General features: G+C 44.8%; 1 pseudogene; it reads right to left on the bottom strand.

Annotated features, from left to right (window-relative positions):
* Positions 1-5,166: 5,166 nt before the first annotated feature.
* On the bottom strand, positions 5,167-15,265 carry LOC118668575 (annotated as a pseudogene).
* Positions 15,266-18,016: the final 2,751 nt, after the last annotated feature.

The raw sequence follows: 18,016 nt of genomic DNA, 5'->3' as shown, positions 1-18,016 counted from the left end.
GACCCTATGGCACCACCAAGTGGCTACATCAAAAATTGCAAAGAAAAAAAGTAAAACTAATAAAGATTTTTTTAATCCTCACCCAAGACATGTTTTTATTGATTTTTAGAGAGAAAGAAAGAGGGAAAGGAAGGGAGAGGGGGGAGAGAGGGAAAGAGGAAGGGAGGTGAGAGAGAAACATCTACCAGTTGCCTCCCCGGTATTGAACGTGCAACCTAGGTATGTACTCTGACCAGGAATCAAATCCTAAACCTTTTGATTTAAGGGTTAGAAGGGAAAGAAATAGAGAGAAATATCAATGATGAGAGAGAATCATTGATTGGCTGCCTCCTGCACACTGGGGATTGATCCCACAACCCAGGCATGTGTCCTGACCGGGAATCAAACGGTGACCTCTTGGTTCCTGTGTCAACACTCAACCACTAAGCCACACTGTCCAGGCTGATTTGATGTATTCTTATCCCCATATATACTGAATCCCAGAGTTTCCAAAAGTTACAAAAGGTCCTACACATGGGAATTGGGATTTGATCACTTCCTCCTGGCTCTTTGTCCAGTGTTCTGACAAAGGTGGTATCACAAATCACTGTCATATATAGGCAACAGCGGCCGGAAGAAATCATGCATCGTCAGTCTTCATGACGGGTGATGGATAAAGTGCAATTAGTATTTAGGACTTTGCTAACCCTGATTGCCCTATCATTTATTGGCATTCTCCAACTATTAGTCTCTTCAATAGGATTGGAACTCATCAAATGTATTATGGATAAATTTGTTACTTTTCTTTTCCATTTATAGTGTTTGGAGCGAAATAAACCATGTCCCAACCCTTTCTACCTAAACGGTGTCACTCCACATCTGAGAATCATACAGATGATCATGTTTCCAGAGTATTACTTAACCCCTTTCCCACTGGGCTTGTCTCTGAGGTATCTCCTTGCCATAGGACAACAATTACAGAAAGACAATGATTGTGTCTGATTCAGGCAATCTCTGTACCAGCTGAATCTGTTACAGTGCCACGCTGTTGGACGATGCCAATTGATGCTGCAGAAAACATGTCTGAAGGATTCTGTAAATGTGGGGACAGCCACTAGAACCCTGTAATGATCCCAGTGGCTTAACTTTTGAGAAAACCTTTTTCAGTTATTGGCAGGTGGTACAGTGATGGGACCATAGCTATGAAAATGTAATACTCTCCCAATCCTGGCCAATACTCTCTCCCAATCTCCTCACCGTGGCCACCAATGCATCTTAGGTTATTGCATCATCATTTCTTTTAACCTCAGAGCCTTTATCCTAATTAAATAAAATTCTTCTCAACCTATATTTACAACTTTGTCCCTTTATGCCTATGTCTGTTTCGAATTCTCCACTTTTATTATATCAAAAAACAACAGGGTACACAGTAGAAATGGTTGGCATTTTAGAACCAAAGAATTTGAATTCTAGTATTGCCACCTAGAGATTTGTGGCCTCGGGTGAAACCTCCTCCTCCCTAACCTCAGCTTCAGCAACTAGAAATCAGGGGCATGCATACTTAGTTCTCAGAGACATTGAAAGATTAGAGATACACGGAGTGCCAAGCACAGCATCGGATGCACACACACGTTATGCTGTAAAGAAAGGGGAGTGATCCACATCAGAATTACCACTGTTATCGTTAACACTTTCCATCAGAAACAGTTACTGCGGACAAGCCTCCTTTTTTGAAATTGGCCTGGCTCTGTAAGGTCATGAGGACGCGTGTGGCTGATATTCTAGGTCAGGGAAGGATCGAACGCGGGGGTTTTCCCCTCAGCACTATGGTCACAGGAGAACCACTTCGCTTCTCTATATGTGGCACCTTGGGCCACCCTCTGTGATGTGCACTATTGCAACTTTTCCACAGAGTGAAAGCTTAAACTAATAGGGAAAATCTGCATGGATGTTTGCCGATATAAAAAGTAGCCGTCATAATTTTACCTTTCTGTCTTTTTAAAAATGTACTTTTCGTTCAGGTGTGTATGCATTCAGTAGAGCTTTCACTTGAATTTGTTCAAATTAATTAAGTCCATAGCCCGTCATGACAGCATATCCGTGCTTTGGTGCACTAGTCGTATGTTTGCTGGTTGGATGTATTGATTCAATCCTCAATCAGGGCTTATGGAGTGCGTGGCTTCTCAGATCCTTTGTGATACTCCAGGGCCCTCCAGGGGTCCATGTCCCTGGAAGGGGCCCCCTGATCTGTTCCAAGCTTCTCATTTTACAGTCAAAGCTGCTCTGGACTAGAGGCATGAAATGGCTTCCTCAAGGTCATGTGACTGGTCCATTTCAGAACCAAGTACCTGGAGCTTTTATCATATCCGGAGTCTGCCATATTAGTTTCCCAAGCTCCAATCCCTCTGCATAACACCCTCAAAGCTTTGTACATATGTGTTTACCACTATTACTATTATTCACTTAATGCTTTTGGTCAAATCAAGTTTACATTTGCTCATTTCTTAAAACAGCCTTGTCCCAAGAAATAAGTATATCTACAAAATCACTGGTTTTAGATGCTCGGTGTCCCCCACCCAATGCCCATTAAATTAATATTCAACTATTACAAAATGTATTCATGTACCACCTAGAATCATCTCCAACACCACCCGTGGGACATGGACCACCCAGCCCAGTGCCTCCTAGAGCAGAAATGTCAGTATTTCTTTCCTTCCAGTGGTTTCATTTTCTCTCGTGTACGTTTCCGTGAGCGCTCAGCGTAATCATTATTAATGATGGAGCTTTAAACTCTCCATAAATAAAGAACAGACTTTGACATCCCAGAAACATAACTTAACATCCATCTGAAATAGCACCTTCGCTAACGTGAATATGCACAGCAGGTCTAGGTCCCAGTCCTTTTAATGTATTTTCTATTTATTCTTTCTGTTTCCAGAGATTCTGATGGTAGAATTCTGGTCTGCTACAGGAAATGGAGCATGGAAAGCAGGCCTGGCTTGGAGTTTTTCCTAGACATTAACCCTATCTCAGCTTTTGCAGGCTTATCCTCACTAGCTAACCTATAGCTAATAATTAACCTTTATTTTTTCTTATAAGAACACCTTAGCCTTAAAGAGAATATAGATACACATCATTCTGTAAGTCTCAAAGGGGTTGTCCACGTAAGCATTCGCAGGATCCCTTTCTGTCTGTTGCCTTGTGAGGGGCTGTATGTAATTATGCTCGGTGTAGCACAGAGGTTAGAATCAGGCACTTGTACTTTGACTGCCTGGATTAACTAAAGACTCATCCACCTCTAGTTGTTGTTTTTTGTATTAGCTCCTTACCTGACCTGAGTCTCAGTTTTATCATTTGTCAAATGGGGATTATGGAGCGCGGCTACAGTGTTTTGGACAGGTTCAAGCCTCGGACTAATGAGAGGGCACAGTCCTCTTGTGGCCACGTGCAAGTCCCAGCTTGGAGGGCAGAGCCTTCCCAGCACAATCATAGCCAACAGCTATAGTTGTAAGCTTGAACCTGTGGTCCAAACACGTGGCCCCACGTGCCTGTGTGATAGAGTTCAGGTGCATGTAGTTAAGTGAGGTTGAAACCCATGAGAATGTTGTAAACATCTTGATCACGCCCCTACTTTGCCCCATGGTATCTTCTATAAAATAAAGACATGGCTTGTGGGCGCTGGCGCTGTCCATCAGAGGGGCAGCATCTCACCAAGACCCAGCTTTCATCCTCTTGTCTGTCTTTTCTAAGCCTTTCATCACCCCCACTCAGGGTCACTGAACCAGGCTGCGCTGGCATGAGTATGCCATGGCCGTGCCGGCTCCCCACAGGGGATAAAAATATCAAGTACCTTATAGCATTGTTATGAGGGATACATAAGATCCATGGATAAATCTCTTAGCCCAGTGCATTAGACTTATCAGGAGCATGGCAAATTTCATTTTTATTGCAACAGTAAGGCTGGTTTGCACCTTGGGAATTTGGAGTTTCAAGGCCCTCATTACACGCAAGTGGGATGCTCAGGAGATGGGTACCATGTTAACGGGCATGGAATGACTGGTGGTCTCCCATTAAAAAGGGGGAAATGTTAGACTTCCATCCAGGGCTTTTTCTAATATCCCAATTAAATTCTTAACCCTTCCATCTCAGATTACTTACATCACAAGAGGGCAATAATACTACTGCTACTTCTTCATAGGGATAAAATATCATTGGGCCTGCCGAACGCTAGGCCCAAGATCAAAAGAAGTCAGCTTCCTTCTAGGAAAAGGCTGTTTATTTTATTTTAGCAGCTCTTGGGGAAAGAGCCATGCCATGAAAGCACATGGCTTCACCAGATGCTAAGCCATTCGGTGAGGCAAATGCTGCATGTCAGGGGGAAAAAGAGAAGGTTCAACCCCTTTTTTTTTTTTGTAAATATATATTTTTATTGATTTCAGAGAGAAAGGGAGGAGAGAGAGATTGAAACATCAATGATGGGAGAGAATCACTGATTGGCTGCCTCAAGCACTCCCCACACTGGGGACTGAGCTTGCAACCAGGGCATGTGCCCTGACGGGAATTGAACCGTGACCTCCTGGTTCATAGGTTGACACTCAACCGGCCGGTGAGTTCATATCTTTAATTGTCTCAAAATACAAAGGTCCCCAAGGAGGCCCTGGGCGGAGGGAGAGACCCTGGGAGAGGCAGGGGTTCACTGACAGCACCCACCATCCCCACCTGCCGCCCACTCCCCCACAAGTACATGTGGAAAAAGGTCCCAGACCCTTTAAACAATCCCCAAACCGTGATGACAGCAGGCAGATAAAGGGGCTCCTGCACCGGAACACGGTGACAAGGCCGCTCTGACTCCATCCTGCCCAGGGCCCTGGCCCTCACCCACCAAGTCTGAGACTCCCACTCCAGACCCTGCCCTGGGCTGGGCGGGGGCGCCATGTAAACATCAGCAGGACAGACTCCACTTGCCCCGGTGGCAGAGCCCGGAGTCTAGGTGCTGAACCCACACCCTGCTCCCGGTGGCTCAGGCACAGCGAAGCCTGGCAGCTTGGGGTCAGGGGGGTGCCATGGGAGGGAGCTGCTTCGTCCTCCTGAGGCCAGGTCCTCTGAGGGCAGCCCCGCCGGTCCCCTCTCTGGCTCTGGAGGCTGTAGCCACCGAACCCTGGCCCGCAGGGTGGCGAGGAGGCCCCGTTACGCCCGGGCCCCCAGCTCTCCGCAGGTGAAAGGCAAATTCAAACATGGTGGCTGCGAGGCTCGGGTGGATGAGGTACCGGGGCAGGCAGCCCTTGAGATCTGTGTTAAGGATCCAGATGAAGGTGCAGACATGGGGGTTGCTAGCCGACTTGAGCACGATGAAGCCCCCAGGACCATTCTCGCCCCTGAGTATTTGTGGGTGGGGGGCTTGGCGCAGTGGGTGGTGGCCATGCTTGAAGACAGGTATTTGTCTGTGCGCCGCTCTATGAGTCGGACATTCACAAAGTCCCGAGGGGAGACCACCCCGCCCGCGGCCCCCGCGGACACGTCATAGGAAACGGGGGTGCTGCCTTCCACCCGATGCAGGATCTGGCAGGCGGTCACCGTCTTGTTCCACAGCACCATCCTCTCGGGCTGCAGGATCACCTCCTGGTACACCAGCTCCGCAGGGCAGGGCAGGAAGGTCTTCAGGATGAACGTCTTGCCATGGAAGGGAATCTCGATGGTGTACACAGTGTCCCCATATTCATTATTCTTCTCGAACTTCCAGTTCTCCTCCTGGGCCAAGATCTGGTCCACCACAGCCATGGCCTCCTTCCCCTGGTGGATGTACTCCCATCCTGGGCGGAGAAGCTTCTCTTCCCGACAGCTTCTTCATCTGATTCACTGTCAGACCCTGCAAAGGATTCTGGGGGTGAATAGAACTGGCCCTCGGAGAGAGCTCCGGAGAAGGGTAGGGGTCCTCGGGCGACAGCGGCCTGGGCAGCCTCCTGGGGGAGGACTTTGAAGTCAAGGAACCAGGTCTCCAACCAGGCAAGGACAAAGGACGCGATGGGGAGCAGGTAGCCGAATGCCCCTTGGGGGAGCAGCTCAGAGAGGATGACCTTGACAATGAGGAAGGCACTGGACACCAGCATGGTGACCGCAATCACCCACCAGTGCCGGAGCCGCCGCACCGCGTAGCCCAGCAGCAGTCCGGAGAAGCGGAAGAAGGCCAGGACAAAGATGTCAAAGCAGGAAGTTTTAAAGTTGTAGTGGATGATCTCCTGCTCCAGGCTCTTCCGAATACCTGTGCTGGCGTTCAGCTCGATGATCCAGAGCAGGGAGATGAAGAGCAGGTCCAAGGTGACAAAGAGACAGAAGGTGCGGCGGACATCAGAGCTGGCCTGGCGCTTCTCAGGGGGTGGCCGGAGGAAGTGCGAGGAGAGGCCCTGCTTGTGGGACAGAGATGAGCTGAGGGAGGCCATTGCTGGGAGGCTGCGCTCCAAGTCACAGGACAAATCCCTGTTCATCCTGGTGGGCCCCCACCTCCAGGCAGGGCGGGTGGGGCTCAGAGGCACGTCAGCCACCGTCAGGCCCTTCGGCCCCAGCCCAGTCAGCACCAGGCTCCCGCAGTGGCGCCTCCGAGCGGAAGGGGATTTCGGGACAGCACCACTTCCGCGCTGAGTCCGCCCCTCAAGGTTCAACCCTTTTGCACAGAATTTTAAAATCAAAGCCAAGGCCACTTAAAATATAAACTGGTGCTGTGGCCACTGGCTCAATGGTTAGAGCATCAGCCTGTGCTCTGAAGGGTTACGGGTTCTATTCCTGGTCAAGAGCATATACCTGGGTTTCAGCTTCATCCCCCATAAGTGCAGGAGGCAACCAATATTGGGGTCCAGCCCCAGTAGGTCCAGGGGTTCCCAAAGGTGTGGATGGAGGCAGCGTTCAGTTGATCAGCATAGCGAGGTTCTCCAGCTAGGTTCTCTTTATTGTCCTGTTACATCTGTATTTATACCAGTTGATTTTAATCCTATCCATTCTATTCCAAAGGTTAGGGCGTTTGTTAATCTAGTTCTGTTGAGTTTAATCCTATCCATTCTATTCCAAAGGTTAGGGCGTTTGTTAATCTAGTTCTGTTGAGTTTAATCCTGTCTAGGTTAATCTCTGTGTTCCATTATAAGGGCTATTCCAAGGTCACTGCTCTACTGATAAGCTACAATGAAGTGACTGAAGGAGATTATCCTACCCAGTAAAGGTTATGTCCTCCCAGCCTCGCTGCTTGCCTTCCCTGGGACTGCCCTCTGTCGGTGGGTCTCCAGGGGTATAGGCTTTGGTGCTTTCCCTGGTGGGCAGACTCCTGGGGATGTGGGCCCAACAAGTCCCAAATTTATTGCCAACAGTCTTAGTCCAAGTTCTTCATAAGTAGTACATGGTATTTCTGTAACACTAGGGGGTTTTACTGATTTATTCTCTTCCTTAGTCCTGTTAATCCCTAACTCCAGGGGGAAAATCCCCACATGGGGAAACAACCTTTCTCGGAGAGGTGACCTTGGTTAAAACACATAGCTCTAAGAAGGGGAGCAAATATATTAAGAACAGTGTGCCATATACGCCAGGTCCCTTGAAACATATGCTGTGCAGATGTTTCTTCCCTGCAGCGACTGTGTCAAGCAGCAAGGATGGACCGGCTTCCCTCAAACCAATAGATGAATCTCTCTCATATTGATGTTTCTCTCTGTTTCTCACCCCTCCCTCCCTTCTACTCTCTCAAAAAAATAAAAATAAATAAACAGAAAAGTATCCTCCAGTGAGGATATATATATATATATATATATATATATATATATATATATATTTTTATATATATATATTTTAACAAAGTGAACAAATTAGGACTACTCTGCTGTTGTTCTTCTTAATCTTAATTTATTTTGTCTTTGTTTGGGTAGCTATATATCTACCATTTAAAAACAACAAAAACATGAGCACAAGATGAAAAGGCAGAAATCAAGGAGTTATAACTCAGGACTAGTGTAATCCAGTGCAGGGGAAGAGAAATAGGGAACTTCATCTACAGAGGATATGTGAGATTTATAAAGTCATAAAAAACAGTTACTTCACATGCTTCTCAAGACTGTTTCAAATGAAAATTTCAGAGTCTGGCTTTTATGAAACCATAGCAAAAAGAACTAAAATGTGATGTTGCAGTATTATTTTCTCCATCCCCAACATTGCCAAAATCATCTAACCTTTTTATAGGATGGTTTACTGGCAATGATATTAGACTGATGGGCTGGCCACCTGGGATCAAGTCCCAAGTGGCTACAAACTGTGAAGATGTAGAGTGGGTTTCCTCCTGGGGCTCACCTCCCTCATCTGTAAAACAGAGAAGGTGGGCTCTGTTATTGCTAATGTCCTATAATTGCATCACCTAGAACAACAATGTATTAGCAATTGATAGAATATTTTAATATGAGATAGTCATTAAACTACAAAAAAGGGGGAGGGGGAAGGGGGGAGGGGTGAAATACCAAGTGTCCAAACAATGTTTTTTCTTTTAACATCTTCATATGGGGAAAAAAAGTGCATTAAAATCGTTTTACACCCTCTGATTCTTAAAATAATTATACAATTTAAACAAGTTTTTTTTAAAATTTTGATCTACTACCCTCTGGTGGAGATAAGACCCACTTTTGCTAATTCCATCTGAACGTGCATTCAGATCTGTTGTTCCTAGAATAGGAGTAAAGCCGGGGGGGGGGGGGGGGCGGTGGTTCTTTACCTTGTAATCCTTTACAGCCCTTCTCCAAGTGTAATCCACAGACCTGGGCCATCAGAGTCGCGTGGTTCACACAGCTTCCTAGAGCTCACTCAAGACCAACTGCACCAGGCTCTGTGGTGGGGCCCAGGAATCTGCATGTTTAACAGAGCATCCCACTGATTCCTAAGCCCATTGGAATTTGAAAACCAAGGATCTCGCTCCCTGGGAGGCATAGTCTGAATGGGGGCATTATTTACATGGAGTGTGCAGTTAGAAACAAATCTCTATCCATTGAGGCGGGATAGAAATTCAAATTCCCTTTTCTTCATCTCCAGGTTTAAAACAAGTTGACAATACTCTCCCAGTTCCCATCAACTTCAGAATAAGCCACGGGCCCTTCATGGTCCAGATCCAGTGACTCCAGACACCAGGCCCAGTTCCTCCTGTCACTCTCTGTGCCTCTGCCCCATGTGGGCATCACTGCCACCATGGAATTCCACATGGAACTCCCTAAAAATCTGTGCAATTGAGTCTGCATTTCTGAACATGCTATTCATTCTGACTGGAATCTGTCTTCCCCCCAACTTCAATCTGATTGGAAATATCATACCATTTTTATTAGAAGTAGAACTGAAAAGGATAATGTAGCAGGATGTTTAGATCAATGGAGGAGTATTGAGACTTGCCCTGCAGGCAGCATTTAATCTACCCCAGTGGTCGGCAAACCGCAGCTCTCGAGCCACATGCGGCTCTTTGGCCCCTTGAGTGTGGCTCTTCCTAAGCCTTAGGAGTACCCTAATTAAGTTAATAACAATGTCCCTACCTATATAGCTTAAGTTTAAAAAATTTGGCTCTCAAAAGAAATTTCAATCTTACTGTTGATATTTGGCTCTGTTAACTAATGAGTTTGCCGACCACTGGTCTACCCCATCTCCACATGTACTTTTTCCACGTACGTACGTTCACTGTTCAGAGACAACCTATAGAAATATTGCCAATGGCCATTCCCTCTTCCAAGGAAACGGCTAATCTAAAGGTCCTTTCTTCTTTATCTAAGTTTAGAAAGACTTGAGAAATAGATGCAGGGTAGGTATAAACAAAGATCAAAATGTCAACTTTATTTGTTATCAAAACTTGGTTGGAGACTGTGCTAGATCTTTGGGTTCCATTGGAGGGAAGGCACTACATAAGGGCTGCTTCCTGCACTGTTTGGATGACGATGGAAGGAAAGGAGACATACTCTGGAATGGAAGCCCTTTAGAAGCTTGCTGTCCCCAATTCTGCAAATGAATAAGAGTTGCCTCTAAGAGACCCCAGCTGTACAGATATTTTAGAGTTGCCCTCTGTGGAATTGTTAGATGAGAGGAGTACATTTTCTAAGCTCCAAAATGCTTTTTAAAACATCTGTTCAAATGATGGCTTGCCCTTTGTTGGACATATGGTTTGCAAATATTTCTTCCTAGTCTGTAGCTTGTCTTCTCATCCTCTTCACATGGGCTTTTACGCCAGACTAAAGTTATTAATTTGATATGGTCTCATTTATTGATTTTTTCTTTTATTGATCATGCTTTTAGTGTTGAAGTTTGAAAACTCTTTGCCTACTCTTAGATCCTGAAGATTTTCTCAGATTTTTCTGAAAGTGCTATAGTTTTATATTTTACATTTAAGTCCACGATCCATATTGAGTTAATTTTTGTATAAGGCATATTAAGCTGAGGTACTTGCTTTTTTTTTTCTGCTTATGGATATCTTTTGTCCATTGAATTACCTTTTCATCTTTGTGAAAAATTAGTTGGGTGTTTTGCTTGAATTTTTATCTGGGTTCTGCACTGTGTTCAGTTGATCTGTGCATGATCTGCCTGTTAATACCACACTGTTCTCATTACTGTAGCTATACAGTAATCCTTAATATTGGGAAGAGTAATGCCTCCTATTTCATTTCTCAAGTCAAGTGTGTCTTTGCTTGTCTATATAAATTTTAGAATAAGCTGTCTCTATCTAAGAATACCTTGGATTGTTGGAATTTGGACAGGAATTGCATTAAGCCTGTAGATGAGTTTGGGGAGAATAGACATCTTAACTATGTTGTGTTCAATCCTTGAATATGGCATGTCTCTCCATTTAATTGTCTTCTTTTTTTTTTTTTTTTTTTTAAATTAAATCTTTATTGTTCAGATTATTACATTTGTTGCTCTTTTTTTCCCCCCATAACTCCCCTCCTCCCAGTTCCCGCCCCACCCTCCGCCCTCACTCCCCACCCACTGTCCTCATCCATAGGTGCACGATTTTTGTCCAGTCTCTTCCCACATCTCCCACACCCCTTTCCCCCCCAGGAATAGTCAGTCCATTCCCTTTCTATGTCCCTGATTCTATTATAATCAACAGTTCATTCTGTTCATCAGATTATTTATTCACTTGATTCTTAGATTCACTTGTTGATAGACGCATATTTGTTGTTCATAATTTGTATCTTTACCTTTTTCTTCCTCTTCCTCTTCTTAAAGGATACCTTTCAGCATTTCATATAATCCTGGTTTGGTGGTGATGAACTCCTTTAGCTTTTCCTTATCTGTGAAGCTCTTTATCTGACCTTCAATTCTGAATGATAGCTTTGCTGGATAATGTAATCTTGGTTGTAGGTTCTTGGTATTCATCACTTTGAATATTTCTTGCCACTCCCTTCTGGCCTGCAAAGTTTCTGTTGAGAAATCAGCTGACAGTCGTATGGGTATTCCCTTGTAGGTAACTGAGTTTCTTTCTCTTGCTGTTTTTAAGATTCTCTCTTTATCTTTTGCTCTTGGCATTTTAATGATGATGTGTCTTGGTGTGGTCCTCTTTGGATTCCTTTTGTTTGGGGTTCTCCGCGCTTCTTGGACCTGTAAGTCCATTTCTTTCACCAGGTGGGGGAAGTTTTCTGTCATTATTTCTTCAAATAGGTTTTCAATATCTTGGTCTCTCTCATCTTCTGGCACCCCTATAATTCTGATGTTGGTACGCTTGAAGCTGTCCCAGAGGCTCCTTACACTATCCTCGCATTTTTGGATTCTTTTTTCATTTTGCTTTTCCGGTTGGGTGTTTTTTGCTTCCTCGCATTTTAAATCATTGACTTGATTCTTGCGCTCCTCTGGTCTGCTGTCGGGAGTCTGTATAATATTCGTTATTTCAGTCCGTGTATGCTTAATTTCTAGTTGGTTCCCCAATATAAGATCGAGGGTCTCATTAGATTTCTTGAGGATCTCACTACATTTATCGGCGGCTTCTAGACAGTTCTTAAGAGACCTTAAAAGTGTGGTTCTGAACTCTATATCTTCCATTGACAATTTTGTCCTGTTTCTTTGTCTCCGCATTTTGTTATGCTTCCTTGGTGCACCTCCTAGTGGTCTTTGTTTGCAGTCTTATAGTTAAATCTTGATTGTTGTAGCTAATTCCAGGGAGGGTTTGACCTCTAGGCCAAGTGGCTATGAGAATCAGCTGTGTCAGTAGTGAGAGAACTTCTGTCCTCTAGGGAGGTGCTAATCTAGCCTTTGCCTGAGGCTATCCGGCAAATGCCTGTGTGCAGGGCTTGGGCGGGGCGGGTAGAACAGGATCAACAGGGTGGGCTGGAGAGAGCAGTTATGGCGGCTCTCAGTCCTGTCCCCAGGGGCTCTGCCTCTCTGAGTCCCAGCACCCGCTGCAAAGCTCAGAGAGAAAGCTGCACTCGCTCTGACCGAAGCCAGACAGTCCCGCTTCTCCCGTTTGAGTCTGGGTCCCTAAAGACTTGCCCGGATCTGGAGCTCAGAGTCTGCGACTCCCTCCCGATTGAAAACGCCAACCGCGCCCTCCGCCGCCAGCCCGCTCCGCACACTCCGCACCTCAGAATTTGACTTCAGCACTGCGCCTCCTCTGAGTGTCCGTATGCGTTTCTCTTTCCTCCTAGTTGTAGGACTTCCACTCAGCCAGCATTCCTGTGGTTCTGGGTGATGTCCCTTCCGTTTTTTGGTTTCACTTTTGAAGTAGTTGTTCAAAGCAGCAAACTCCGGCGTTAACCTATGCCGCCATCTTTAATTGTCTTCTTTGATTTTTTTATTAGCATTTTGTAATTTTCAGCATATAGATTCTATGCATGCTAAGTGTATACCTAAGTGTTTAATTTTATTTGGAGTGATTGTGATGCTATTGTGTTTTATATTTTTACTAGATGCCTGGTGCACAAAAATTTGTGCGCTGGTGGGGGAGGGGTATGTGGGGGTGTCCCTCAGCCCCACTTGTGCCCTCTCACAGTCTGGGACCCCTCAGGAGATAACCACCTGTTGGCTTAGGCCCGCTCCCCGGGTGGCAGATGGCAGGCCCGATCCCTAGGTGCCTGCCCGAGTGGCAGATGGTAGGCCAATCCCTAGGTGCCTGCCCTGCTTCCCCTGGTTGCACACAGGGCAGGGCCAATCGGGGGGTTGGGGTGCTGCTGCCAGTCCCCCACTGGGCAGGGCCGATCAGGGTGTTGGGGCGCCGCCCCTGGTCACGTACAGGGCAGGGCCGATCTGGGGGTTGGGGTGCTGCCCCCAGTCATGCACAGGGCAGTGTTGATCCGGGGATTGGGACCCCGCCCCAGGTCGCACATGGGATGCCCAGGTGGGCCAGTGGATCACTGCTGCTCTGCCTGGCCACCCCGGGTCCAGTCGCACACGGGACACCCCACCCCCACCCCCAGCCCAGGATTGCAGATAGCAGGCCTGGATGGCAGCAGAGCAGGCTGGATGGCGCTGTCCCGCCCTGCCTGCAGCATGCAAATTAGCTGCCATCTTTGTTGGCAGTTAATTTGCATATCACACTGATTAGCCAATAGGAGGCATAGCAAAGGTATGGCAATTACAATGTTTGTCTATTATTAGCTAGGATTTCCCTCAGTTAATTGTTAGTATATAGGAATGTGATTGATGTGTTCATCTTATACCCTGAAAGTTTGCAAAACTCAGTTATCAGTTTCTGGAGTATTGCTGTAAGTTATTTGGGAGTTTTCAATGTAGACAAACCTGTTGACTGCTAATAGGGACAGTTTTATTTCTTCCTTCCAATCTATATGCGTTTTATTTCTTTGTCTTGCCTTATTTCCATGGCTAGAATTTTCAGTACTACATGGAATAAGGGTGGTGAGAGTGGACATCCTTGCCTTGTTCTCAATATTAGGGGGAAAGCGTTCAGCCTTTCACCACTAACTATGATGCCAGATGTAGCTTTTCACAGGTGCTCATTATCAAGGTAATTCCCTTCTACTCCTCATTTGCTGAGAGTGTTTATCATGAATGGATATTGAATTTTGTCAAATGTTTTTTCTGGGTCAATTGATGTGATCATGATTTCATTAACTTGTTGACATGGTAATAGCATATATATTGCTTTTGTTGTTGTCATTACACAGGTCCCTGATGTTCTGTTCATGTTATTTTAGTCTATTTTCTCTCTTGTTCTGATTGGGTGAATTCTAGTGCTATGTCCTCAAGTTCACCAATTCTGTCCTCTGTCATCTCTTGTTGTATTTTGAGACCTATAATTTTCATTTGGCTTTTTTTTTTTTTAAATATATTTTATTGATTTTTTACAGAGAAGAAAGGAGAGAGATAGTTAGAAACATCGATGAGAGAGAAACATCGATCAGCTGCCTCCTGCACATCTCCTACTGGGGATGTGCCCGCAACCAGGTACATGCCCTTGACCGGAATCGAACCTGAGACCTTTCAGTCCACAGGCCGACGCTCTATCCACTGAGTCAAACCGGTTTCAGCATGGCTTTTTTTTTTTTAACCAATAATCAATTTTCTTTATTAAAATTGTCTATTTTGTCATTTGTTTCAAGAGAACTTATCGATTATTGAAGCATTTTTATAATGAATGCTTTAAAATCCTTGTCAGACAATTCCAACATCTGATTTATGTCGGTGGATGTCAGCATCTGTTGACTATCTTCTCTCACTCAAGTGTGGGTTTTTTTGGTTCTTGGTATGATGAATGATTTTAAATTGCATTATGAACATTTTATCTATTATGTTAGGAGGCTCTAGGTCCTATTTAACCTTTCACTTTGGAAGGTAGTCACCTGTTTAGGGTTAACTTATAGGTCTTGGACTACTTGTGTACACTGTGGCTTCAATGGCAGTTTCATCGTTCTAGCCTCGGTGGTTGTTATTTTGGTCTGCATGGTTTCTATGGTACTCCCTAGGCTCCTGCTGGTTCCTGCTGGTGGGCCAGGAGGGGTGTCCCAGGCCTGGCCTCACATGTCTCTGGGAAGGTTGGAGAGTCTCAGACCCACAAGGATGGAGAGCACTTCCCTCACTGCTTGTCTTGGGCTGGTTCCCAGTGGTCCTTCTGGCCAGTGTGGTGGGCCACACTGTTGCCGGGGAACTCCTGTTCCATCTGGGGGCCGAATGAGCCTACCTGAGCCTCATTCTCTTGTTAGGCCAGGCGTTGAGAAACAATGATCCCGGGTTACCTTCTCCTGTTGGGGGACACCCTGTCACATTTTTGTTCCTGAATTTCCGAGAAAACAATCCCAGCTTCCTCTTGCCAGCTCTCAGCATCCTCCTTTGCCTCCTCCTGCACCATGTCCGGGGTGGGCTGCGTGGTAGTGGGAGGGCAGGGAGGAGCTGCTCTACACCTGTCCTGACCAGAGGCCGTCTATCTCATTTTAAGAAAGAAAGAAACTTAGTATCAACACATCATTAGAAAAAAAATATTTTGTTCTGAGTCAGTGTCTACCTGCCCTAGAGACAGGGCATTTGCTGTATTGGCTTGGTCTCTCTTTTCTGCTCATCAGTTCCTATTTTTATTTTTTTCCACTTTCTTTCCTCTACTCCTCTCATCAGCCCCATCCCTCTCTCATCGGCTGAGGTATAATTTTGGAGTGATTTTCAAACATTTGAAAAGAACAGTGGCAAGGAGTACAGAAACACAAAACAGGGCAGCCTTCACGTTCGGGTAAACACACAGGAGCTGTAAAATAGGGAGGTTTAAGTACCAGCAGCTTGTGAGGCTATTAAATTAACTCTGTGGTTTAAAATAAGAAGTAATCTGACATTCATGCACTTACTTCTAATGCCTGATGGAGTTTATATGTTTCAACATTTTTAGAGGTTATTTGTATTTAATATGGATCAAAGGGAAACAAAATACAGCCCTAGAGGCATCATTTCAGATAGCTAGTAAGTGAGGATGTTATTTCATCGCAGTAAGTTTTAAGTGTGGCTAAGAGATCATTCAGTATGTTTATATCTTGGAGAAAAATGCATTATCTTTAAAGAATAGATTTCAAAATTATCATTGCTTTGCTATATTTTTAACCATAGTATTTCACTTATTCTGAACCTTCAGAAAATTAAAAGAGTTATGAAGGTTGTAGGTTTGATCCAAACCAGGATGGAGCAGTCTGTTTTGGAAAGTGCAGCGATACAACTCGGTTCCCTGTGGCCTGACCATCACTTAGCTATAGGGACAGGCTCTCGACCACCAAGTACGAGGGGTGCTGTTTCCCAGCTCTTTTTACAGATGTGCCATCAATTTGCTGACATTCTCATCTAACACTGTTCCTTTAAAATCCACACTCCCACCCAGCTGGTGTGACTCAGTGGTTGAGCGTTGACCTGTGAACCAGCAGGTTGCGGTTCAATTCCAGGTCAGGGCACATGCCTGGGTTGCGGGCTCGATCCACAGTGTGGGGTGTGCAGGAGGCAACCAATCAATGATTCTCTCTCAGCATTGTTGTTTCTATCTTTCACTCCCTCTCCCTTCCTCTCTGAAATCAATAAAAATATAAAAATAAATAAATAAAAATAAAGCCCAGATTCCCTCCCCCTTGACTGAGAAAGAGTGACAGGTGTCATGATCCTATTCTACTATGACTGAGAAACTGTTTAATATTTAAAAGCATGTGAGATAGAAATAAGTTATGAGATGGAATTAAATCCTTGATGATCTTATTTATTTATCTAATCTTCACCGAGCATATGTTTTATTGATCTGTGTGTGTGTGTGTGTGTGTGTGTGAGAGAGAGAGAGAGAGAGAGAGAGAGAGAGAGAGAGAGAGAGAGAAAGAGAGAGAGAGAGAGATTGATGTGAGAAATTTGGATGGGTTGTGGTTGCCTGCCATATGCGCCAGACCAGAATTACCTTTGGTGTATGGGATGACGCTCCAACCAACTGAGCCACCCAGCCATCACAAAAGTAAACCTTTCTTATTGTTTAAACCAATTTTAATTGAATTTTCTGTTCCCTCCAGCCAAAAGCATATCAACTGATTCAATAACCTGATGGAAAAATAAGTATTTTGCATTATTTCATGAATTTTTTGTGGATTCATAATCAGCTAAGAGTAATATTACTTTCTTTCTGGTAATTGGCTATACCTGCATCCCCTTCCAGGTGTTTCTAAGATTGCATATACTTCATAGAAGAATCTGTCTATAGGCCCTGGCTGGGTAGCTCAATTGGCTAGAGCATATTCCTGATACATCAAGGTTGCGAATTCAATCCCTGGTCAGGGCACATACAAGAATCAACTAGTAAATGCATAAATGTGTAGAACAACAAGTTTCTCTCTCTCTCAAATCAATAAGTAAAATTTTTAAGAAATCAATCAATAAATAAAAAGAGAATCTTTCTGTAATTATCAAGGATTTTTTTAATTTTAATATGATCAATGTGTGGACTAAAACTGAGGAAAGGAATCCCCTAAATAGATCTGAATTCATGAAATAGTCTATAAGAAATAAAAGATGGGTTGATACACATGAAAATTCAAAACTCATTTCCAGAAATGCAAAGCAAACTCAAAATCAGAATGGTGGAAGGAGCTTAGGTTGAGTGTATTAGAGTATTGTGGTAAGCAGGTTTCGGCCCTAAGAGCTGGATTTGAGGGTTTGGATGCCTGAGCAGAGAAGGTAGTCAAGGACACAGACCCTATTCACACAGGGCACTAGAGCTGAGATACCAGCTACAAGTGAGGGTCACAGGCTCAAGACACTCTGCCCGCCCCCCAGCTGGGAATAGCAGCAAGAAAACCTGCTACATACACAAAATTGAGGTTATAAAAAAGCAACCCAAGGACATTCAAACCCACATCATATGAATGAGCAGGTCCACAATCACACCAACAGTATGGAGCAGAAGCTCCTGATTAAGACATCAACATAACTATGTTTATACTGTTACTCAGCTAAGTGATTGCTCCCCCATGGACTCTCAGAAGAGGCAAAGCCAAAATGGCCCAACAGGGACCTTTCCATAGCTCAGAGACTGTGGAAATCAGTCTCAACTCAGCTCCCAGTGAAGATTCAAATCTTGGAAGGAAGTAAATTACTG

Source organism: Myotis myotis, unplaced genomic scaffold (genome assembly GCF_014108235.1).
Source record: "Myotis myotis isolate mMyoMyo1 unplaced genomic scaffold, mMyoMyo1.p scaffold_m19_p_13, whole genome shotgun sequence".
NCBI lineage: Eukaryota > Metazoa > Chordata > Mammalia > Chiroptera > Vespertilionidae > Myotis > Myotis myotis.
This window is presented reverse-complemented; position numbering and strand designations above follow the sequence as displayed.